This window comes from Microcebus murinus, chromosome 11 (genome assembly GCF_040939455.1).
Source record: "Microcebus murinus isolate Inina chromosome 11, M.murinus_Inina_mat1.0, whole genome shotgun sequence".
In the NCBI taxonomy this organism is placed as follows: domain Eukaryota; kingdom Metazoa; phylum Chordata; class Mammalia; order Primates; family Cheirogaleidae; genus Microcebus; species Microcebus murinus.
Window position 1 is genome coordinate 101,276,460 of NC_134114.1, and position 25,456 is coordinate 101,301,915.

General features: G+C 40.9%; 1 long non-coding RNA gene across 1 annotated transcript in view; it reads left to right on the forward strand.

Annotated features, from left to right (window-relative positions):
• LOC105870028 (uncharacterized) overlaps nt 1–21,183 on the forward strand; it is a 61,047-nt gene extending 39,864 nt beyond the window's left edge. Inside the window, exons 4-5 of the long non-coding RNA XR_012921739.1 lie at nt 18,236–18,513; nt 19,152–21,183. This is a non-coding gene — a long non-coding RNA (uncharacterized LOC105870028). The remainder of the gene's footprint in view (nt 1–18,235; nt 18,514–19,151) is intronic.
• Nucleotides 21,184–25,456: the final 4,273 nt, after the last annotated feature.

Genomic DNA, 25,456 nt, shown 5'->3' on the forward strand with positions numbered 1-25,456 from the left:
CTGGGCGGCACGCCTTCCACAAGGGACATCTGCTCAGAAGGCAGAACTAATAGTGCTGACGGAGGCTCTTAGCCGGGCCCGAGGAAAAGGGCTGACGGTGTACACTGACAGCCGCTTTGCCTTTGGGACTGTGCACATACATGGGGCCCTCTACAGGGAAAGGGGCTTCATCATGCCTAGGGAAAGGAAATTAAGCACAAGCCTGAAATACTCCACCTACTAGAGGCTGTTTTGCTGCCAAAGGCAGTGGCGGTAGTCCATACCCCGGGACACCAGAGCGGGGATTCCATGGAAGCACGGGGCAATCGGAGAGTGGACGCTGAAGCTAAGAAGTCTGCAGAAGACACTCCGCAGCCAAACATCCTGCACCTTAGCCTGCCACCCCCAGGCATGGGAGGGTTGCCTCCTCTGCCAGACTGTTCCAGTGTAGATGAGGTCTGGGCCTCAGAGCAGCTACGTGTAAGCAAAAGTGAAATGGCTGGCTGCGGGACGAAGGGCATCGCCTAATAGTGCCAGAACTCTTAGGACGCCACCTGTTAGAACACCTACATCAGACCACACATCTAGAGAAGAGAAAGATGCTGCAACTGCTGGACACTGCTCAACTAAGGTTCAAGTCACAAGGATGGGTTGCAGATGACATCGTCAGAAGCTGCCGAGCCTGTCAGGTCATGCAGCCGGGGAGGACCAGAGGGACCCACGCAGGTACGAGGGAAAGGGGGAGGCAGCCAGGACTATTTTGGGAAGTGGATTTCACAGAAGTCAAGCCTGGGAAGTATGGGTATCGTTATTTACTAGTCATGGTAGATACGTTTTCCAGATGGGTAAAAGCCTTCCCTACGAAAGGAGAAACAGCTTTGACAGTAGCTAAGAAAATAGAAGAAATAGTCCCCAGGTATGGACTGCCGGAAAGGATAGGATCAGATAATGGACCTGCGTTTGTCTGTCAAGTTAGTCAAGGGCTGGCCCAGGCTATGGGGATAGATTGGAAATTACATTGTGCATATAATCCCCAGAGCTCTGGGCAGGTAGAGCAAATGAATAGAACAATAAAGGAGACCCTGGCTAAATTGGCCCTAGAGACTGGCGGAGACTGGGTGACCCTCCTTCCCTTCGCCCTGTTCCGAGCCTGGAACACCCCTTATCACATGGGTTTAACCCCTTTTGGAAATCATGTACGGCTCACCCCCTCCTGTAGTTCCTAGGATGAGGCCTGAGGCTCTTCCGGGACATCCCAAAGAAGTGTTACAAGCGGTGCAGGCTCTGCAACGTGTCCACAGTCAGGTATGGCCGGCCCTCGGTGCTATCTACCGGCCTGAGGAGGAGGGTGCCGGACACCTGTTTTACCCACACCAGCCGGGGGACTGGGTGTGGGTGAAACAGCATAACAGCAGAACCCTCGAGCCGAGGTGGAAGGGCCCCTATCAAATTATTCTTGTTACCCCCACTGCTCTTAAGGTCGATAGAATAGTAGCGACCTGGATACACCACTCCCACGTGAGACCTGCTAATAAAAAAGACCAGGAGCGGTGCCAGGACCAGTATAGAAAGCAACTGCAGACCCAAAGAATCCTCTGAAGACCAGACTGACCCGAGAGGCGGCGACAGCCCAGGACCGCTGACACAGACTTGGACTGGGGTTGTGGCATCTAAGGATTGACTGGGTTGGCCAGGCGTGGTGGCTCACGCCTGTAATCCTAGCACTCTGGGAGGCCGAGGCGGGCGGATTGCTCGAGGTCAGGAGTTTGAGACCAGCCTGAGCAAGAGCGAGACCCTGTCTCTACTATAAATAGAAATAAATTAATTGGCCAAATAATATATATAGAAAAAATTAGCCGGGCATGGTGGCGCATGCCTGTAGTCCCAGCTACTTGGGAGGCTGAGGCAGGAGGATCCCTTGAGCCCAGGAGTTTGAGGTTGCTGTGAGCTAGGCTGACGCCATGGCACTCACTCTAGCCTGGGCAACAAAGCGAGACTCTGTCTCAAAAAAAAAAAAAAAGATTGACTGGGTGACAAACATGGACGGGTCGTGGTGGGGGTTGGTTGTTGTGTTTTGGGGATGTTGTGTTTTTGGTCTAATGTTTTTGGGGTAGAGACCTACAGCTGTACTTACTGCCCCGAACCCCCACCAACCCCATAACCTTACATGGGTCTAAAGATTACTGTATAATGGTGTTAGTGTTCCCAAAAATAATATACCACACTGAGGAGACAATGTATGAGGGCATAGTAGGGCGAAGAGTCACCAACCTAATTTTTGAAAGAAAAAGAGAGCCCATCACAGCCATAACCCTGGCTACTCTTTTTGGCTTAGGGGCAATAGGAGCAGGAACTAGTATCTCTTCTCTGGCAATGCAGCAAAGAAGGTTTAATACTCTGAGGGCAGCTGTTGATGAAGATATTGCAAGGATAGAAGATTCAATCTCACACCTACAAAAGTCACTAACCTCCCTATCCGAGGTAGTGCTCCAGAACCGGAGGGGGTTAGATCTAGTATTCCTCCAGCAAGGAGGACTGTGTGCTGCACACAAACGAAAGAATGTCGTTTCTGTGCAGACCGTACGGGAGTTGTTAGAGAATCTATAGCTAAGGTCAGGGAAGGGCTTGCCCGTCGCAAACGGGAATATGAACAGCAAGCAGGTTGGTTTGAGTCTTGGTTTAACAATTCCCCCTGGTTAACAACGCTACTATCCACCCTACTAGGCCCACTCATTATGCTAATCCTAGTCCTTACTTTCGCGCCATGTGTAATTAATAGACTAGTAGCTTTTGTGAAAGAACGGATAAACACTGTCCAGCTACTAGTATTGCAACAACAATATCAGCAGCTGTGGTCAAGTGCTATAGAACTAGAGCACCTAAGAGACCTTGAGGATGAGCAAGAGTGCTCGTCTGCTACCTAGAGAAAGGGGGGAATGTAGGGCAGAGGAAGGGCATAGGAATTTGTAGGACAAAGGAAGGGCAGAAGAATTCTTCCAATTGTCGGAATTCACTTGGGTGGGGCAATGAGCTAACGGCAAACTTTTGCTTCTGGACATTGCTTGCTTGCTACACCACTGTATGGGGAATTATGGGATGAGGTCATTGAAGCATGGGTGACTGGCCCATCAGGCAATAGAGGGCAACCAACCCACCAATTATTTCAAAAGGCAATAGTGGGCAACCAATCATTTTAAAGGTCAACGCATGATTCATGAGTAGTCAGCTTGTGCGTAGCTTGTGCACCATGAAGATAAAAGGCATGCTGTTGTTCCGGTCGGGGTCCTTGCCTGCCAGAGTGGCCACTGCATTGGTGCTCTGGAGCTTGGACCCTGGCTAGCCAGAAAATAAACTTCCTCTTGTGTGATTGCAAAAAAAAAACCAAACAAAAAAAAAACACCAAATATGACCAGATTGGTTTGAAAAACTAAGGTTACATTTATGAAGCAAGGAAAGCACCATGGAAGAAACAATGACCTGATACTTGGCTTTAAGGCTTCACTAGTTTTACAAGTGGAATAAGGAAGACATAGAGACCTTCAAAAAATATCTGAAGGACCTTGAGAAGAAGAGAAAATGACCAGATTTATAGATGTTACAGGCAAAGTTTGATGTGAAGTGCTTGGCATGGTCTCCTAGCCTGGAAAGGCTTTTAATAGTCTAATCTGAGATTCTTTATTCTTCAAGATTCTTCAAGAAAATCAAACTTAAACAATGTGTAGATGATCAACCACTATTTTTACTGCACTTATGTAAAGTATCAATCCAAATATAATGAGACTAGACCTATTTTGCAAACAAATTAGTATTACTGTGGTTATCATTGGTAGAAATGAAGGCTACTATAAATAGAAAATATGTTTCTGTAGAAAACTATAGTATAACCATTATTATATTCTAGTCCTGTTCATTGCCTTTGAGATTTTATTATCTCTCTATAAATTGTTCTTTTCCTATAGCCCTACATACTGATTATTTGATATAAATTTCAGAGGACAAACTTCATGCATGCATTTGCATGTGTCTCTCATGAAGTTGGCTGAAATGCTAGATGACTTAACTAGAGACATTCAAACAGCAAAGCAGGAAAATATGTGTCATGGTTAAACCTAGAAATCTTCTTGACTAAGTGTTCTCTGGACTCAAAAACTGACTTTGTAGATTGTTATAGACATTATCATATCCTTCCCTTCCTTCCTTTCTCCTTTTCTTCTTTTCTTCCTTCCTTTCTCCTCTCCTCTTCTCTCCTTTTCCTTCCTTCCTTTTTTTTTTTTTTTTGAGTTGGCTTTTTGTGTAGAGATTTTTGACTAACAAACGTTCTACTATCTTGGTATTAGTATACTGATAGTAGTCATTGTAATTTTACTGGTGCACTGTATTTTCTGGAGTCTGTTAAATGCATATTGACACTAATCAATGGTAGGCCACATGGCCTCATTGTGTCTAGAATGACAACAAAAGTTAAATTTCTTTAGTGAGCCTGATTTCATGACTTATGAGCTCCATGCTGAGACAAAGACAAATAAAGCATGTGGATGACAAAAAGTGACCCTTATTGAAGAGTTTTGGTCAATCTCTCATAAATAAGAGAATGAACAAGAGGGGGGAATTGATGAAATAATTAGGTTTGACTCCATTGTCTGAGATGGCTCTAACAACTTGTCTGTAACAAACTAAAGTTACGATAGGTAATATCAAAGATATTCCAAAGATACATGTTTAGAGTTACTTACACAAAGAAATGACAAAGTCAGTTGATTACAAACTTGATTTTCACTGACAACTGAAACAGTTTATAGTTTCTGGTCACATTCGCAGAACAAACATAATGTTCTTTCTAAGAAGTTACATATCCAACCCTAACCCTAACCCAAACCCTAGCTCAAAACCTCATTTCATAACCATAGCCCTGCCCCATACCATAACCCTAACCCTATCTCTACGCCGAAACACTAAGCCTATCCCTAACCATAATAAACCCTAACCCTAACCTTAACACTTGCCTAGAAGTACATTGAATATATGCTAGATTTTCTCTGAAGTTAATTAGTGTTTCTAGTTTCCTGGAAATAGCACAAAAATAACAATATATACTTACATTAAAAAGTTTCAAAAGTAAGCATTTGGATTGACATACACAAAGAAGGGAGAAGTAGCACTGATAAAACCAATTGTTTATCTGTGAGAAATGAAGCAGTGTATAGAGTTTCAAAGAAAAACAGCATAAGGTACAATAAGTTTTTACCTAAACATCATCCAGAGGTAAGTATTTTAAGTGACTCACACAAAGAAGTAGCAGTGTATGTTAGTTACACACTAGCTTTACTGTGACAAATTAAACAGAGTGCAGAATTTCGTAGAGAAGAAACCAAAATTACAATGCGATATACCATTAAGATAAATATATAGTTACATACACAAAGAAGTCATAAAGATACTGATTACAAACTTGCTTTTCCGAGGTAAATGAAGCAGTGTTTAAACTTTCCCATCAAAACTGTTGAACAAACATAAGGTTCTTTCTAAAAAAGTTGCAACCCTAAAACTAGCACTAACGCTAGATCAAAACCCAAACCCTAACCCTAGCCCTATCAAAACCCTAACCCTAACCCTATCCCTAACGCTAACCCTAAAACTAACACAAAACCCTAACCTTGACCCTAGAGTGAAACCCTAACAGTTACTGCAAGCCAAAACCCTAATACTTACCCTAATACTAGCCTAGAGGTACATTGAATATACACTTGTTTGTCTCTGAAAGTGAAGCAGTGTTTCTAGATTCCTGTGAATCCAAAATGAGTAACCGTATATACTTTAATAACAATATATACTTTAATAATAAGTTCCAAATGCAAACAATTAGAGAGACTTACATAAAGAAGTGAGAAAGCACATTGATAACACAGTTGCTTATCTCTTAGAAATGAAGCCGTTTGTAGAGTTTCCTAGAAAAAAACCATAAGTTACAATAATAGTTACATAATAAAGATATTCCAAAGATAAATATTTACAATTACTTAGAAAAATAAAGGCAAAGTGTATTGATAAAAAATTTGCTTTAATCTGAAAACTGTAGCAGTGTTTATAGCTTCTAGTCACATTCATCTAACAATGTTCTTTATAAAGAATTTTCTTAGGGAACCCTAAATCTAACTGAAACCTTGGCTCAAAACCCTAACCCTAATCCTAGAACTGCCCCAAACCCTAACCCTATCCGTATCCCTAGCTTAAAACCCTAACCTTAAGCCTAAGCCTAACACGAAACTATAACCGTCATCGTAACCCTGGTGTGAACCCCTAACCCTAACCCTACCGTCACCCTAACACTATCATAGAAGTACATTCAATATACACTTTCTTTACTCTGAAAGTTATAGTGTTTCTAGTTTCCTGTCGATCATACATAAGTAACAGTATATACATGCATAAAGAAATTCCAAAAGCAAACATTGAGTGACTTACATAAAATAAGAAATTTCATTGATAACACAGTTGCTTTTATCTGAGAAATGAAGCCGTGTATAGAGTTTCATAGAAAACACTCATAAGGTACAATAAGTTACTACATAATAACTTACATAAATAACTTAATTATAAACTTACATAAATAGCTTCCAAAGGTAAATACTTCCAGTGACTTACACAAGGTCACTGTAAATATTGACCTTTGGAGGTTATTAACTGAATGGCCTATTGTACCTTATGTTTTTAATGAAACTCTACAGACTGCTTCATTTCTCTGAGAAAAGCAACTGTGTTTTCAATGCAATCTAACTTCTTTGTCAACTCAATCTACATGATTGCATTAGGGACTTCACTTCTGTGTGAATCACCGGAAACTTGAAACTGTTTCAGAGAAAGCGAGCGTATATTCAATGTACTTCTAGGTAGTGTTAGTGTTAGGGTTAAGGTTTCTCACTAGGGTTAGGGTAGAGTCAGAGTTTCCTGGTAGGATTATGGTTAGGGTTAGCTTTGGGGTTTGGGTTAAGGGCCGAGCTAGGGTTAGGGTTATGGATTTGAGCTAGAGTTACGGTTAGGGTTCCATATGGCGATCCTTAGAGTATTATTAGGGTTTTTGTATGGACGTGAATGGACAGTATAAACATTTGTTCAGTTGGGAAAACAGAAGTTTGCAATCAATGCCCATTGTGACTTATTTGTCTTACTGGAATATGTAACTTTGTATTTATGATATACGTATTTGAACTGATGCTTGTTTTATGAGAACTGTACACATTGTTTCAGTTTTCAGACAATAGCAAGTGTTTAAGTCCTGCTCATTGAGGCATCTTTGTGTAAATCACTGTATATATTTACTTTCGAAGTTATTTGTGTAATAACTCATTGTACTCTGTGTGTCTTTTCTACCATACTCTACAAGCTGCTTCATTACTCAGACAAATGCAGATATGTTATCAATGAATTTCCTCAATTCTTTGGGTAAGTCAATCTAAATGTTTGCATTTGGAACCTCTTTATAAAAGTATATGCTGTTTCTTCAGTGCAGATCACAGGAAACTAGTAACTTATCTTTCAGAGAAAGCTAGCGTAAATACAATATACTTCTAGGACACTATTAGGGTAAGGGTTTCATACTAGGGTTAGGGTTAGAGTCAATGTTTCCTGTTAGCGTTAAGGTTAGGGTTAGGGATAGGCTGAAGGGCAGAAATAGTGATAGGGTTAAGGTTTTTAGCTAGGAGTAGGTTATAGGGATCGGCTGAGCTAGTGTTAGGGTTTTGAGCTAGGGTTACAGTTAGGGCTACATCTGGATATCCCTAGAAAGAATATTATGTTTGCAGTACGAATGTGACCGGAAAATATAAACACTATTTAGGATTTCAGGGAACATGAAATTCGTAATCAGTGTACTTAATTCACTTCTTTGTGTAAGGGTTAGTGTTAGGGTTTAGGATTACTGTTAGGGTTAAGGGCATAGCTAGGTTTAAGGGTAGGGTTTTTATCCCGGGTTAGGATTAGCGTTCCCTATGGAGATCCATAGAAAGAACATTGTTTGTTTTATGAATGTGACGGGAATCTATGAACACTAGTTCATTTGGGAGGGAAACACAAGTTTGTAATCAATGCACATTGTCACTTCTATGTGTAACTGTAAGTATGTATCTTTCGAATATCATTATGATGTAACTCATTAAGACTTGGGGTATTTTTCTAATTACTCTACACTCCGTTTCAGTTCTCAGACAAAAGCAAGTGTGTAATAATGCACATCTCTTCTATGTGTAAGTCACTGTGAATATTGACCTTTGGAAGTTATTTATTTAATTGCTTATTGTACCTTATCGTGTTTATTATGAAACTCTACACACTTCCTCATTTTTCTGAGACAAGCAACAGTGTTTTCAATGCAATTCCTCACTTATTTGTTAACTCAATCTAAATGATTGCACACGGAACTTCTTTCGGAAAGTGTATACTGTTTCTTCTATGTGATTCACAGGAAACTAAAAACTGTTTTCTTTCAGAGACAGCAAGTGTGTATTCAATGCACTTGTAGGATACTGTTAATGTTAGGGTTAGTGTTTCTCAGTAGGGTTAAGGTTAGAGTCAGGGCTTCGTGGTAGGGTTAGGGTTAAGGTTAGGGTTAGAATTAAGGGCTGAGCCAGGGTTAGGGTTACAGAGTTGAGTGAGAGAAATGGTTGTTTTTTCATATGGAAATCCTTAGAAAGAACGTTATGTTTGTGGTACCAATGTGAAAGGAAAGGATAAATACTTGTTCAGTTGTCAGGGAAACTCAAGTTTGTAATCAATACATATTGTAACTTATTGCCTAACTGGACATATGTAACTCCACACATTGCTTCTGTGTTCAGACAATAGCATGTGTGTAAGTCCTGCTCATTGGGGCATCTTTGTGTAAATCACTGTATACATTTACTTTCGAAGTTATATGTGTATTAACTTATTGTACCTTGTGTGTCTTTTCTACCTTTCTCTACAAGTTGCTTCATTAATCAGAGAAATGCAGCTTTGTTATCAATGAAATTTCTCACTTTTTTGTGTAACTCAATCTAAATGGTTGCATTTGCAACCACTTAATGAATGTATATGCTGTTTCTTCTGTTCGGGTCACCGGAAACTAGTAACTTATCTTTCAGAGAAAGCAAGCGTAAATACAATGTCTTAGGATACTGTCAGGCATAGGGTTTCATAATAGGGTTAAGGTTTGAGTCAATGTTTCGTGTTAGCGTTAGGGTTAGGGTTAGGGATAGGCTGAAGGGCAGAGATTATGATACGGTTACGGTTTTCAGCTAGGATTATGGTTATAGGTATAGGCTGAGCTAGGGTGAGTGTTAAGGTTTTGAGCTAGGGTTACAGTTAGGGTTTCATCTAGATATCCCTACAAAGAATAGTATCTTTGCTTTACGAATTGATTGGAAGATATAAACACTATTTCAGCTGTCAGGGAACATGAAGTTCATTATCAGTGCACTTAATTCACATCTTTGTGTAAGGGTTAGTGTTAGGTGTTAGGATTAGTGTTCGGGTTAAAGGCATAGCTAGGTTTAAGGTTAAGGGTTAGGGTTAGGGTTAGAGTTTAGGGTTAGGGTTAGGGTTATGGTTAGCGTTAAGGTCAGAGTCAGGGTTACGGTTAGGGTCAGCATCAAGGTCAGTGTCAGCTACAGGGTGTGGGCCATGGTTAGGGTCAGCGTTAGGGTCAGGGTCATGGTTAGCATTAGGGTCAGGGTCCTGGTCAAGGTCAGAGCCAGGGTCAGTGTCAGAATCAGGGTCAGGGTTAGGGTAAAAGTCAGGGTCATGGTCAGGGTCAGGGTTAGGGTTAGGGTAGGGTTATGGTTATGGTTATGGTTACGGTTATGGTTAGGGTTAAATGCAGAGCTAGGATTAGGGTTAGGGTTAGGGGTTATTGTTAGGTTTAGGTGTTAGGGTTAGTGTTAGGGTTAAGGTCAGGGTCAGGGTTACGGTTAGGGTCAGTGTCAAGGTCAGGTTCAGCGACTGGCTCAGGGTCATGGTTAGGGTCAGCGTCAGGGTCAGGGTCATGTTTAGTGTTTGGGTCAGGGTACTAGTCAAGGTCAAAGCCAAGGTCAGGGTCAAAATCAGGGTCAGGGTAAGGGTCAGGGTCAGGGTCATGGTCAGGGTTAGGGTTAGAGTACTGTTACAGTTAGGGTTGGAGTTAGGTTTAGGGTAGGGTTACCGTTAGGGTTAGGGTTAAGGTTAATGTTAGGTTTAGGGTTATGGTTAGGGTCAGCTTCAAGGTCAGGGTCAGCAACAGTGTCAGGGTCATTGTTAGCATCAACGTAAGGGTCAGGGTCATGATTAGTGTTAGGGTCAGGGGCAGGGGCAAGGTCAAAGCCATGGTCAGGTTCAGAGTCAGGATCAGCATTAAGTCAAGGCTCAGGGTCATGGTTATGGTCAGGGTCAGGTTCAGGCTTAGGGTTAGGGTAGGTTTAGAGTTAGTGGTAGCGTTACGGATAGGGTTATCGTTAGGGCAGGGTTATGGTTAGGGTAGGGTTACGGTTAGGGTATGGTTAAGGTTAGTGTTAGGGCTAAATGCAGAGCTAGGGTTAGGGTTAGACTTTTGAGCTAGCGTTAGGGTTAGGGTCCCATATCGATATCCTTAGAAGAAGATTATGTTTGATGTATGAATATGATGGGAAACTACGAACACTGGTTCAGTAGTGAGGGAAACACAAGTTTCCTATCAATACACACTGTCACTCTATATGTAACTGTAAATACGTATCTTTTGAATATCTTTATGATGTAACTCATTGAATCTTACGGTTGTTTTCCAAGAACTCTATGCACTGATTCCGTTTTTCGAGAAAAGCAAGTGTGTAAGTAATGTACATTGAGGCTTCCTTTGTAAGTCACTGTAAATATTTAGTTTTGGAAGTTAGATATGTCATTTCTCATTGTGCCTTATTCGTGTTTTTCTATGAAACTCTACACACAGCTTCACTACTCAATGCAATTTCTCACTTCATTGTGAACTCACTCTAAGTATTGCATTTGGAAATTCTTTATGAAAGTATACGCTGTTACTCTGTTCGATCCACAGGCCATTATAAACACTTATCATTCAGAGGAAGCAAACATGTATTCAACGTACTGCTAGGATCGTGTCAGCTTTAGAGTTTGGGTTTCGCACTAGGGTTAGGGTTAGAATCAGGGTTTCGTGGTAGCGCCAGGGGAACGGTTAGGGTTAGGGTTAGTTTTCTGGTTCGGGTAAGCGGTAAGGGCTGAGCTAGGATTAGAGTTAAGGTTTTGAGCCATGGTTACGCATAGGGTTCTTTATGGTGATCCTTAGAGAGAACCTTATGGTTGTTTTACGAATGTGAAGGCAAACTATAAACACTTGTTCAGTTGTCTGGGAGACACAAGTTTATAATCAATGCACATTGTGACTTCTTTGTTAACTGTAAATATGTTTCTTTATAATATCTGTATGATATAACTCATTGAAACTTAGTGTTGTTTGCTAAGAACTGTACACACTGCTTCCGTTCTCAGAAACTGCAAGTGTGTAAGGAATGCACATTGTGGCATCTTCGTGTAAGTCAATGTGAATATTTTCCTTGGCACGTTATTTGTGTAATAACTTATTGTACCTTAGGTGTGTTTTCTAGGAAACTCTACAAAATGCTTCATTCCTCAGAGAACAGCAACTGCATTGTCAATGCAATTTCTCATATCTTTATGTAAGTCACTTTAATTTTTGGCTTTTGGAACTTCTTTATGAAGTTATAGACTGTTATTTCTGTTGGATTCACAGGAAATTAGAAACATCTTTCAGAGGAAGCAAGCGTATATTCAATGCACTTCTACGATAGTTTTAGCGTTAGGGTTTGGGTTTCACACTAGGGTTAGGGTTAGACTCAGGGTTTAGTTTTCGGTTTACAGTTGGGGTGAAGGTCAGAGATAGAGGGGTAGAATTTTGAGCTAGGTTTAGGGTTAGGGTTAGGAAGGGTTGGGCTAATGTTAAGGTTAGGGTTACAGTGAAGGGCATAAATAGGGAGAGGTTTAGGGTTTTCAACTAGGGTAAAGGTTGGGGTTAAGGGCTGAGCTAGGGTTAGTATTAGGGTTTGGTTTAAGGGCTGGGTTAGGGTTAGGGTTAGGGGTTAGGGTAGGGTTAAGGTTAGTGTCAGGGTTATGATTAGGGTCAGCATCACTTCAGGTTCAGCGACAGGTTCAGGGTCAGCGTCAGGGTCAGGTTCATGGTTAGCGTTAGGGTCAGGGTCCTGGTCAAATGTCAGTGTCAGGGTCTGGGTCAGAAAATGGGTCAGGGTTAGAGTAAGGGTCAGGGTCAGGATCAGGGTCAGGGTTAGGGTTAGAGTAGGGTTTTGGTTAGGGTTAGGGTTAGGGTAGGTTATGGTTAGGGTTATGGTTAAGCTTAGGGTTAGGGTTAAATGCAGAGCTAGGGTTAGGGTTAACGTTATGGTTAGGGTTATGGGTTTGGGTTAGTGTTAGTTTTAGTGTTACGGTTAATGTCCGGGTCTGTGTCAAGGTCATTGTCAGCGACAGGGTCATGGTCATGGTTAGCGTCAGCGTCAGGGTCAGGGTCATGTTTAGCGTTAGGGTCAGGGTCCTTGTCAAGGTCAGAAGCAGGGTCAGGGTCAGAATCAGAGTCATGGTTAGGGTAAGCCTCAGGGCCATGGTCAGGTTCAGTGTTTGGGTTAAGGTAGGGTTAGAGTTAGGGTTAGGGTTAGGGTTTGGGTAGGGTGACAGTTATGGTTATGGGTATGGTTAGGGTTAAATGCAGAGCTAGGGTTAGGGTTATGGTTATGGCTTATTGTTAGGGTTAGGTGTCAGGGTTAGTGTTAGGGTTAAGGTCAGGGTCATGGTTACAGTTAGGGTCAGTGTCAAGGTCAGGTTCAACGACTGGCTCAGGGTCATGATTAGGGTCAGCGTCAGGGTCAGGGTCATGGTTAGTGTTAGGGTCAGGGTCCTGGTCAAGGTCAAAGCCAGGGTCAGGGCCAAAATCAGGGTCAGGGTTAGTGTAAGGGTCAGGGTCAGGTTCATTGTCACGGTTAGGGTTATGGTACGTTTAGAGTTAGGGTTGGGGTTAGGTTTAGGGTAAGGTTATGGTTAGGGTTATGGTTAAGGTTAGTGTTAGGGTTAAATGCAGATCTAGGGTTAGGATTAGGGTTATGGTTAGCGGTTTGGTTAGGATTAGGTGTTAGGGTAGGGTTAAGTTCAGGGTCAGTGTTAGGGTTAGGGTCAGTGTCAAGGTCAGGGTCAGCGACAGGGTCAGGGTCATGGTTAGTGTTAGGGTCAGGTTCAGGGTCAAGGTCAAAGCCATGGTCAGGTTTAGAATCAGGATCAGCATTAAGGTCAGGGTCAAGGTTATGGTCAGGGTCAGGTTCAGGGTTAGGGTTTGGGTAGGGTTATAATTAGTGTTAGCATTACAGATAGTGTTAGGGTTAGGGTAGGTTTATGGTTAGGTTAGGGTTACGGTTATGGTATGGATAAGGTTAGTGTTAGGGCTAAATGCAGAGCTAGGGTTAGGGTCCCATATAGATATCCTTAGAACGAACATTATGTTTGATGTATGAATATGATGGGAAACTACGAACACTGGTTCAGTAGTGAGGGAAACACAAGGTTCCTATCAATACACACTGTCGCTCTATATGTAACTGTAAATACGTATCTTTTGAATAGCTTTATGATGTAATTCAATGAATCTTAGGGTTGTTTTCCAAGAACTCTATGCACTGATTCCGTTTTTCGAGAAAAGCAAGTGTGTAAGTAATGTACATTGAGGCTTCCTTTGTAAGTCACTGTAAATATTTAGTTTTGGAAGTTAGATATGTCATTTCTCATTGTGCCTTATTCGTGTTTTTCTATGAAACTCTACACACAGCTTCACTACTCAATGCAATTTCTCACTTCATTGTGAACTCACTCTAAGTATTGCATTTGGAAATTCTTTATGAAAGTATACGCTGTTACTCTGTTCGATTCAGAGGCCATTATAAACACCTATCATTCAGAGGAAGCAAACATGTATTCAATGTACTGCTAGGATCGTGTCAGCTTTAGAGTTTGGGTTTCGCACTAGGGTTAGGGTTAGAATCAGGTTTTGTGGTAGTGCCAGGGGAACGGTTAGGGTTAGGTTTTGGGTTTGGGTAAGCGGTAAGGGCTGAGCTAGGGTTAGGGTTAGGGTTAGGGGTTAGGGTTAGGGTTAGGTGTTAGTGTTTCGGTTAAGGTCAGGGTCTGTCTCAAGGTCAGGGTCAGCACCAGGGTCATGGTCATGGTTAGGATCAGCGTGAGGGTCAGGGTCATTGTTAGGGTCAGCGTCAGGGTCAGGGTCATGGTTAGCTTTAGGGTCAGGGTCCTAGTCAAGGTCAAAGCCAGGGTCAGGTTCATAATCAAGGTCAGGGTTACTGTAAGGGTCAGGGTCAGGGTGAGGGTCAGGGTCAGGGTGAGGGACAGGGTTAGGGTCAGATTTAGGGTTAGGGTTAGGTATTAGGGTTAGGGTTAGAGTCAGGGTCAAGGTCAGGTTCAGCGACTGGCTCAGGGTTATGGTTAGGGTCAGGGTCAGGGTCATGGTTAGTGGTAGGGTCAGGGTCCTGGTCAAGGTCAAATCCAGGGTCAGGGGCAAAATCAGGGTCAGGGTTAGTGTAAGGGTCAGGGTCAGGGTCAGGATTAGGGTTAGAGTATGGTTAGAGTTAGGGTTGGGGTTAGGTTTAGGGTAGGGTTACGGTTAGGGTTATGGTGAAGGTTAGTGTTAGGGTTAAATGCAGAGCTAATGTTAGGATTTGGGTTAGGGTTAGGGTTAGGGGTTAGCGTTAGGGTTAGGTGTTAGGGTTAGGTTTAAGGTCAGGGTTAGGGTTAGGTTTAGGGTCAGCGACAGGGTCATGGTCATGGTTAGCGTTAGGGTCCGCGTCTGGGTCAAGGTTAAAGCCATGGTCAGGTTCATAATCAGAATCAGTGTTAAGGTAAGGGTCAGGGTCAGGGTTAGGGTCAGGGTCAGGTTCAGGGTTAGGGTTAGGGTAGGGTTATATAAGTTCAATAGGGGGCTGCCTGGGTAGATGTCCATAGCAGGGTTACCATAGCTAAAAACAAGGTCAAAGAATTCTATGCCTGTCCTGTCTCTTGAACCAGCTTGGAAGCAATCTCAGTAAGTCTCAATCTGACTCCAAGATGGCCTCAGAGCTTGTCTAGTTGTCATCCTAATTGGAGCTTGCTGGTCGACCTGCAGCTTCAGTCTCTTCATCCTGTTTTCTATGGAGGGATCCTGCCTGGCTTACCAGCCTCTCTGGGAGCCAGCACAGGCCTTCAGCATCTTGTTGAAATACACAAACAGGACCTCGACTCGAAATAAGAACTGGATCTGGTCCTGACCACTGGCTAGTCAGTGGATCCTTCCACCCAACCAACGGCGTGTCTTTGTTGGAATTAGTACACCAAAACCGCTGGGCTGCTGAACGATCTTCTTTGTCCAAAATTAAAAAATTTAAAATAACGAGATCATGGTTTAGATAATTCTGCGGGGGGGGTGAGGTGGTACAGTTCCCCCTTTTTTATTTTCAAAAGTTGATTTTTGAGAGTCTAGTGGACACGTTCTACAATGCCTTGTCCTTGGGCGTTATAAGGAGTTTCTGTTTTATGACTGATCCCCATTTTCCGTAAGAATGTTTAAATTTGTGACCTGTGTATCCAGGGTCATTGTCTGATTTTATACATTTAGGCTGGCCCATTGATGCAAAGCATCGGAGGCAATGGGCTACACAATGTTTACCAGCCTCGCCTAATTGAAATGTGGCCATTAAAAATTCAGAATGTCTATGGTCAGATGAACATATTTTAATCAACCCAAAGAAGTAATAAACGTCACATCCATTTGCCATAAGTGGTTAGATAAAAGGCCTCTGGTATTAACACCATAATGGGGGACAGGGAGTAACTGAGAACAGGAAGAACAAGCTTTTACAATTTTTCGAGCCGCTTCTCTAGTGATGTTGAACTGTTGCTTGAGAGCGCGGCTATTTTGGTTGTGCAAAGCATGGGACTGCTGGCTAACTGCGCTTAACAAAATAAGAAGGGGTTTGGTTCTAGTGGCAAGATCTACAATTTCATTTCCTTGGCTGAGGGGACCAGGCAGGTGAGAATGAGCACGAAGGTGCCCAAAGAAACATCGTTCTGTACGTGAGTGAATGAGAGCTTGCAAGGCACGAAACAATTTCTGAACATTACTATTAGAAGTCCCAATAAAGGGCACATTCTCTATGACTTGTAGTGCCCGAATCACATAATGACTATCTGAATAAAGGTTAACAGGCATAGCAGGGATAGCCTCTAAAGCTGAAAAAACTGCCTGCAATTCGACCTCTTGAGACGAGGAAGACCCAGTGTGCCAAGATTTAATGTCATTGTTAACTGAATAGACTGCATACCATTAGAAAACCCATCTGTAAAAATCAGAACAGCATTGTCAAGGGGTACAGGAGACACTTGGGCAACAAAAATAAACGGATGTAGGCTAGCAAAATGTAACAACTTATCAGGGGTGTAATGGTTATCAATTTTTCCAGGGTAATTGGCCAGGGCTATGGCCCAGGAGTCACTATGCTAGAACAACCACTCCTGCTGCAGACTAGAAAAAGGAACACAAAAAAAGTGTGGCTCTTTACCTAGTAATTTGCAGGATTCTGAACGCAGCATATGGATTAAGGTAGCAACCATCTCATAATAAGAAGTTAGAACTTTAGAGGGATAGGAGGGCAAATGTAGCCACATTAGTGGTCCCCATTGATAGAGGACTGCTGTGGGAGTATGAGAGTTGTGTAAAACATAGCCAGCCCATTCCAAGTTATAGTTTACATAGGGAACATGTTGGCGGGACAATTCCTGTTCTACTAATTTTAAGGCTTGCCTCCCGTCAGAGGTTAATTGACGAGGAGAATCAGGATTGGTATCGCCCTGTAAGATGTCAAAAAGAGGCTTAAGGTCTCCAGTGGTAATTTTCAAATAGGGTCGAATCCAATTGATATCTCCCAGAAGTCTTTTGAAATCATTAAGAGTTTTTAAGCCATCTTTACGAAGTTGAATTCCTTGGTTAATAAAATGGTATTTATGCAGTTGGTATCCCAAATAACAATAAGGAGGGTGCCTCTGCACCTTTTCCCGAGCAATGACAAGGCCCTGTTTAATTGTGTTGTTTCATGATCAAAAACTTACAGTAAGAATCCTTCATCTGCATAGGCTAAACGAATGTCATCCATATAGTGGATGATATATACAGTAGGATATTTGATTCTAGTAGCAAAGCATTGGCAACAAATCTTTGGCACAAGTTCGGGCTATACAAATAAACTCTCATAGCCTGCATAAAATCTCTTCCCGAAAGATTAACGGGTAGAGTAAGTCGAACATATGGTTGGAATTGTCCGGAATGTCCCTACTCATCAACACAGGTAAGCAATTCACTACTGTTCAGGATTACGGGCTTAGCCTATACCTTGGAGCGAACCAACGGCTTCCTGCTTGGGCCACAGGAGGGCCAGTGTTGCTCAGTGATAACAGGAACATCAGCTTCAGTATCTACAATTCCTTTAAATGCCTTGCCATTCTCCCACAAAACCATTTCAGGCTTATTCCTAGTAATAGCATCCAGTAAGCAGCTGAAAGCAAAAAGCAGAGGGTACCCTGGCTTGTTGCGATTGTACTTTACCAAGGGATATCAAAGAAATCAAAACAAGCTGAGCAATGCGCTGGCCAGGATTGACAACAGAAAGAGAGCTAGGAGAGGAGTACACAACTTTAATTTCTCTTGTATAATCCTGATCTATAATTCCTGGTGTCACCAGTAAGCTTTTCAAAGTGATACTGCTTCTACCTAATAACAAGCCTATAGCAGCATTTTGAATAAGAAGTTGTTGCATCATATTTTTTAGATTTTCTAATTCCTTACACGTTATGTGCCTGTTTCTGAGTATGCCGGGGGTTTAGACAATCCCGAATAAGATTTCAAAGATAAAAAGCGTCCACCGGAACCTTCTCAGGTCTGTGGGCTGAGTAATAGTCCTGCAATTTAACTCCTACCTTCTTCCATGTATCGAAATTTACCGTTCCTTCCTCAGGGAACCAAAGACATACTTCTTCTACAAAACTTAAAAAATTTTCTAACTGCTTTTTTCCTATTTTAACACTGTGGGCCCGAAGCATAGTCTTCAACACTTGTACAAACAACATCCTACTAGTTCCTTGTCCCATAATTTCTTACTCCCATCAATTACACTGTCTGCCCAACTCACCTTTCTTTCTGTCACAGCCGGCCTTCCACGGGCAGCAGCCTTCACCGAATCCCCGTGTCACCAAGTACCACCGAAGGCCGTCTTGGAGAGAGGGTTCCCGATACGGGCCACTGCCTGCCGGTACCAGCCGGCAACGTGCATCACCTGGAGTTAGGGGGCGAGGCTGAGAAATGAAGAGACAAGAAAAAGATGGGGACAGGAGGACGGAGTCCTTGGTGACTGCTGCGCCTCGTTTATTTCCATTGCTGTATTTATACAGATAAGAACAAAGGAGAAGCGAAATACAAAGGAACAGGTAGTATATATCTTCATTAAACCAGAAAACAAAACAGTTCTTGTTCTTTCAAACTTACCTCACTTTGATAGCCCTTTCCCTCGCTTAAGCAGTTTTCTAATCTACAACTTAACTGTTTTCTGATATCAAAAAAGATGCACTTAGCCGGGCACGGTGGCTCATGCCTGTAATCCTAGTACTCTGGGAGGCTGAGGCGGGCAGATTGCTCGAGGTCAGGAGTTCGAAACCAGCCTGAGCAAGAGCAAGACCCCCGTCTCTACTATAAATAGAAAGAAATTAATTGGCCAACTAATATATATAGAAAATTAGCCGGGCATGGTTGCGCATGCCTGTAGTCCCAGCTACTAGGGAGGCTGAGGCAGAAGGATTGCTTGAGCCCAGGAGTTTGAGGTTGCTGTGATCTAGGTTGACGCCAAGGCACTCACTCTAGCCTGGTCAACAAGCGAGACTCTGGCTCAAAAAAAAAAAAATACACTCAACTATGATCACTCAGACAGTTCAAGGAAAAGAGCACCCAAGCATAACTAACAATTCTGGTAAAGGAGGGTGTAGGGCTTCAGTGGGGAGCTATAAGCTACAAGGGCTATGTGCACAGTATTACTTCAGTGACCTTCTATAACTGCTACCATTATCCTCAGCACCCTCCGTGAGCTGGAAGAAAGGCCAAGAATGTCAGAGCTCAAAGTCAAGGCGCCAGGTGCTATGTCTCATGGACCCCAGTGTTCCGGGCAACAACCGCACTTCAACTCTCCGGTGTTCGGGACAGCACCCAACAACGAACTATATATTTTCTAAATGCTTTTTTGACAACAATGTATACAGTTCCTCAGATCTAAGGGAAGATCAAGTGTCTAAGCAAGGGACTTACTATCTCCTTTGTCCATGTCACTGTAAACATTTATATGTAACCTTCTTTATGTAAGGACTTAACGTTTCTAATATACGTTGGTGAAAACCGTGTAAAATGTGCTTTAATTAGAGAAGAACAAATATAAGGTAGTCACTTTCTATAGCTTTTGTCTACAAAACCGTAATCATTTATATATCGGAGTTCTTTATGAAAGAACTGTATGTTTCTTATTGCTGTGAAAACAATGTACACAGTTCATTGCTCAGAAAAGATCAAGCATATGAGCAAGGAATTTTGTCTATCATTTGTGTAAATGATTGCATTTATATATGGACGTTCTTTATGAAAGAACAAAATGCTTCTGATATCCGTTTGTGTAACCAATATACGATGTGTTTCATTTCTCAGAGAAGAAGAAAAGCCTTCAAGCAATGCGCTTTTTAATCTCCTTTGTCTATGTCACTCCAAACATTTATATATGGGAGTTTTTTATGAAAGAATGGCATATTTCCTTTGCAGAACCATATACACATTGCTTTTGTTCTAAGAGAAAATCTACTGTAAAATCAAGGGGTGTTTTATCTTTTTCGTCTAAGACACTAAATGTCCACATAGAGACATTGCTTATGGAAGAACTGAATATTTCTTATATGCTTTTTTGAAAACAATGAAAAATGTGTTTCCGTTCTCACAGATGAGATATCTGTGCAAGGCACTTTCTCTGTGTCTAAGTCACTGCAAACATTTGTATATTTTAATTAGAGAAGAACGTATAAAGAAGTCACTTTCTATCGCTTATGTATACGAATCTGTAATCATTTATATATGGGAGTTTTTTTATGAAAAGACAATGTTTCGTATATGCTTTTGTGAAAATATAGACGTGTTTTCAGTTCTCAGAGAAGCATACTGTATAAGCAAGGCACTTAGCTTTTTGGGTAAGTCATTGCAAACGTGGGAGTTCTTTATAAAGGAACTGACTGTTTCTTATATACGTTAATAAAAAATAATAGGGAGTTTCCCTACTCAGAGAATTAGCATATAAGCTAGGCAGTTTCTCTTTTTCTAAATTTCTAAATCACTGTAAGTATACATAAGTGGAATTTCTTTATGAAATTACTGTATGTTTTTGGGTTTAATGAAAAGTATGTACACATTACTGTGGTTCTCAGAGAAGAACAGGCGTATAAGCGGGGCACCTTCTCCTATCTGAGTCATTGCAAACATTTATATACGGAAGTTATTTATGAAAGAACATAATGTTTCTTATATATGTTTGAGTAAACAATGTATCCAGAAGGTCAGTTCTCAAAGAACAAGCGTATAAACAAGGAATTTTCTCATTTTATCAGTTTCAAATTTTATCTATGTTTGCAATTACATTTATATATGGAAGTTCTTTATGAACGAATTGTGTCTTATATGCGTTTCTGAAAACAATGCACACTGTGTTTCAGATTTACAAAAAGAAGAAATATATAAGCAACGCCGTTTCTATCTTCTTTGACTAAGTAACTGTACACATATTAAAAAGTCCCAAATGAAAAGAACTGAAAGTTTCTTTCATGGGTTTCTCGAATCCATACAGTGCTTCAAGTCTCAGTAAAGAAGAGGCACATAAGCGAGGCCCTTTTATCTACTTTGCATAAGTCACTGCATACATTTATATATGGAATTTCTTTATGAAGGAACTGAATGTTTCTTATATGCATTTGTGAAACAATGTAGTCGAGCTTTTAGTTTGCCGAGAATAAGCGTTTAAGCAAGGCACTTTCTAGCACCTTTTTCTGAGTGACTGTAAATATTTACAAGGTTCTATATTGAAGAAGTTAAAGATTCTTTTTTTTTTTATTCTTCCTTGTGGTCCTTTTATTTATTTATTTTTTTTATTTCGGCATATTATGGGGGTACAGATTTTAAAGTTTCAATAAATGCCCTTCCCCCCTCCCCCCACAAGTCTGAGTCTCCAGCGTGACCATCCCTCAGATGGTGCACATGTCACTCGTTATGTATGTATATACCCGCCCCCCCACCCCCCCTCCCCAATACCCTATTACTGTGGTACCTATGTGTCTACTTAAGTGCTACTCAGTTAATACCAGTTTGCTGGAGAATATATCTGGTGCTTGTTTTTCCATTCTTGGGATACTTCACTTAGTAATATGGGTTCCAGCTCTAACCAGGAAAATATAAGATGTGCTATATCACCATTGTTTCTTAGAGCTGAATAGTACTCCATGGTATACATATACCACATTTTATTAATCCATTCTTGAATTGATGGGCACTTGGGCTGTTTGCACAGCCTTGCAATTATAAATTGTGCTGCTATGAACATTCGAGTGCAGGTGTCTTTTTTGTAGAGTGTCATTGGATCATTTAGGTAGATGCCCAGCAATGGGATTGCTGGATCAAATGGTAGATTCACTTGTATCACTTTAAGGTATCTCCATATTGCTTTCCACAGAGGTTGAACTAGTTTGCAGTCCCACCAGCAGTGTAGGAGTGTTCCTCTCTCTCCACATCCATGCCAGCATTTGTTATTTGGAGACTTTTTGATAAAGGCCATTCTCACTGGAGTTAAGTGATATCTCATTGTAGTTTTGATTTGCATTTCCCTGATGATTAGGGATGTTGAACATTTTTTCATATGTTTGTTGGCCATTCTTCTGTCTTCTTTAGAAAAGTTTCTGTTCAAGTCCTTTGCCCACTTTTTAATAGGGTTATTTGATTTTTTTCTTGCTGATTTTCGTGAGTTCTAAGTATATTCTAGTTATCAGCCCTTTATCGGATATGTAGGATGCAAAAATTTTCTCCCATTCTGTAGGTTGTCTGTTTACTTTCATGACTGTTTCTTTGGCTGTGCAGAAGCTTTTTAGTTTCATCATGTCCCATTTATTTAATTTTGTTGCTGCTGTGATTGCCTTTGGGGATTTCTTCATAAACTCTTTGCCTAGGCCGATGTCTAGGAGAGTCTTTCCAACATTTTCCTCTAGAATTCTAATGGTTTCATACCTGAGATTTAAGTCTGTTATCCAGCGTGAGTTGATTTTTGTGAGAGGTGAAAGGTGTGGGTCCTGTTTTAACCTTCTACAAGTGGCTATCCAGTTTTCCCAGCACCATTTATTGAAAAGGGATTCTTTTCCCCAGCGTATGTTTTTGTCTGCTTTGTCAAAGATTAGATGGCTATATGAGGATGGTTTTATATCAGGATTCTCACATCTGTTCCACTGGTCAATAATCCTATTTTTGTGCCAATACCAGATTGTTTTAATTACAACAGCTTTGTAGTATAGTTTGATATCTGGCATATTAATGCCTCCCAATTTGTTTTTGTTGCCTAGAATTGCTCTTGATATTCGGGGTCTTCTTTGGTTCCATACGAAGCGTATAATTATTTTTTCTATATCTGTGAAGAATGCTGATGGGATTTTAATAGATATTGCATTGAATCTGTAGATCAGTTTGGGTAGTATAGACATTTTAATGAAGTTGAGTCTGCCGATCCACGAGCATGGAATGGATTTCCATCTGTTTATATCCTCTGCTATTTCCTTCCTCAGTGTTTCATAGTTCTCTCTATAGAGGTCTTTTACCTCCTTGGTTAAGTATACTCCTAGGTACTTTAATTTCTTTGTTGCTATTGTGAAGGGTATTGAGTCTTTAATTTGGTTCTCGATTTGATTGTTGTTGGCATATACGAATGCCTCTGATTTCTGTGTATTGATTTTGTATCCTGAGACTTTGCTAAATTCATTGATCAGTTCCAGGAGTTTCCTGGTTGAATCTTTGGGATTTTCTAGATATAATATCATATCATCTGCAAACAGTGAAAGTTTGATCTCTTTTGCCCCTATTTGGATACCTTTAATTCCACTTTCCTGTCTGATTGCTGTAGCCAGGACTTCCAGTACTATGTTGAATAGAAGTGGAGATAGTGGGCAGCCTTGTCTGGTTCCGGTTCTAAGTGGGAATGCTTTCAGTTTTTCCCCATTCAGTATGATGTTGGCTATGGGTCTGTCATAAATGGCTTGTATCATTTTTAGGTATGTCCCTTCTATGCCTATTTTCTTCAGTGTTCGTATCATGAAAGGGTGTTGAATTTTGTCAAAAGCTTTTTCTGCATCTATTGAGAGAATCATGTGGTCTTTGTTTTTGCTTCTGTTTATGTGGTGAATTGCATTTATAGATTTGCGTATGTTGAACCATCCCTGCATTCCTGGGATGAAGCCCACTTGGTCATGATGGATTATTTTTTGATAAGCGTCTGGATTCGGTTAGCTAAGATTTTGTTGAAAATTTTTGCATCTATATTCATTAGGGATATTGGTCTGTAGTTTTCTTTTTTTGTTGGATTCTTTCCTGGTTTTGGTATCAGAGTAATATTCGCTTCATAAAAGGTGTCAGGGAGGTTCCCATCTTCTCGATGTTGTGGAATAGTTTCTGCAAGATAGGTATTAGTTCTTCTTTGTAAGTGTGGTAAAATTCGGGTGTGAAGCTATCTGGACCGGGAGTTTTCTTTTTAGGGAGATTTTTAATTGCAGTTTCTATTTCAGCTGTTGAGATTGGTCTGTTCAGGGAATCTATTTCTTCCTGGTTGAGCCTAGGGAGGCTGTGTGTTTCTAGAAATGTGTCCATTTCCTCCACATTTTCCAGTTTGTGTGAATAAATATCTTTGTAGTACTCATAGATTATATCTTGTATTTCTTTGGGATCAGTTGTGATATCTCCTTTTTTATTCCTGATGGAGCTTATTAGAGATTTCTCTTTTCTGCTTTTCATTAGCTTAGCCAGTGGTGTGTCAATTTTGTTTATTTTTTCAAAGAACTAACTTTTTGTTTTGTTAATCTCCTGAATAGCTTCCCTGTTTTCAATTTCATTTAGTTCTGATTTGATATTGTTGATTTCACTTCTTCTGCTGGGTTTGGGGCTGGTCTGTTCTTCTTTTTCCAGCTCTTTGAGTCGTTTCATTAGATTGTCTATTTGTGATCTTTTTTACTTTTGGTTATAGGCATTTATGGAGATAAACTTTCCTCTCAGAACTGCTTTAGCTGTGTCCCAGAGGAGTTGATAACTTGTCTCTCCATTGTCATTTTCTTCATAGAATTTTTTTATTTCTGTCTTGATTTCTTCATTTATGAAGTAATCATTTAGTAGAAGGTTGTTTAATTTCCACGTTTTTGTGTAGAAATGTGAGTTTCTGTTAGGGTTGATTTTTACCCTTATTCCACTGTGATCTGAGAAGGTACATGGTATGATTTCTATTTTTTTAAATTTCTTGAGGTTTACTTTGTGTCCTAGGATATGGTCATTCTTAGAGAATGTCCCGTGAGCTGATGAGAAGAACGTATATTCAGTGGCTTTGGGGTAGAATGTCCTGTAGATGTCAGTCAGACCCAATTGTTCTAGAGTTTTGTTTAAGTCCATTATTTCTTTATTAATTTTCTGTTTGGAGGATCTGTCTTGAGCCGTCAGTGAGGTGTTGAAATCTCCGGTGATTATGGAGTTGCTATTAATCCTTTTGCTTAGATACAGTAAGGTTTGCTTTATGAAACTGGGTGCACCTAAGTTGGGTGCATATATATTTAAAATTGTTATCTCTTCTTGTTGAACTGTGCCCTTCACCATTATGTAATGACCCTCTTTGTCTTTCACTACTTTTGTTGGTTTAAAAACTAAATCGTCTGAGATTAGAACTGCCACACCAGCCTTCTTTTGGCTTCCACTTGCCTGGAATACTGATCTCCACCCTTTTACTTTTAGTCTATATGCATCCTTGCAGGTTAGATGTGTTTCCTGAAGACAGCATAGACTTGGCCTGTATTTTCTTATCCATTCAGCCAGCCTATGTCTCTTGAGTGGAGAGTTTAAGCCATTCACATTTATTGAGAGAACTGATAGGTAAGGTAGATTACTGTTCATTCTGTTGGGTTGGATGTTGTTGCTTTGATTTCTCTCTTGAGCCATAGAGATATCTGGCCTTTAATCTTTGGGTGTTGGTTTTTTTTGTTTTTTTTGTTTGTTTTTTTTTTATATTCGTGAGTTTCTATTATGGTGTTCCATGTGTAACACTGTTTTGAGAACTTCTTGTAG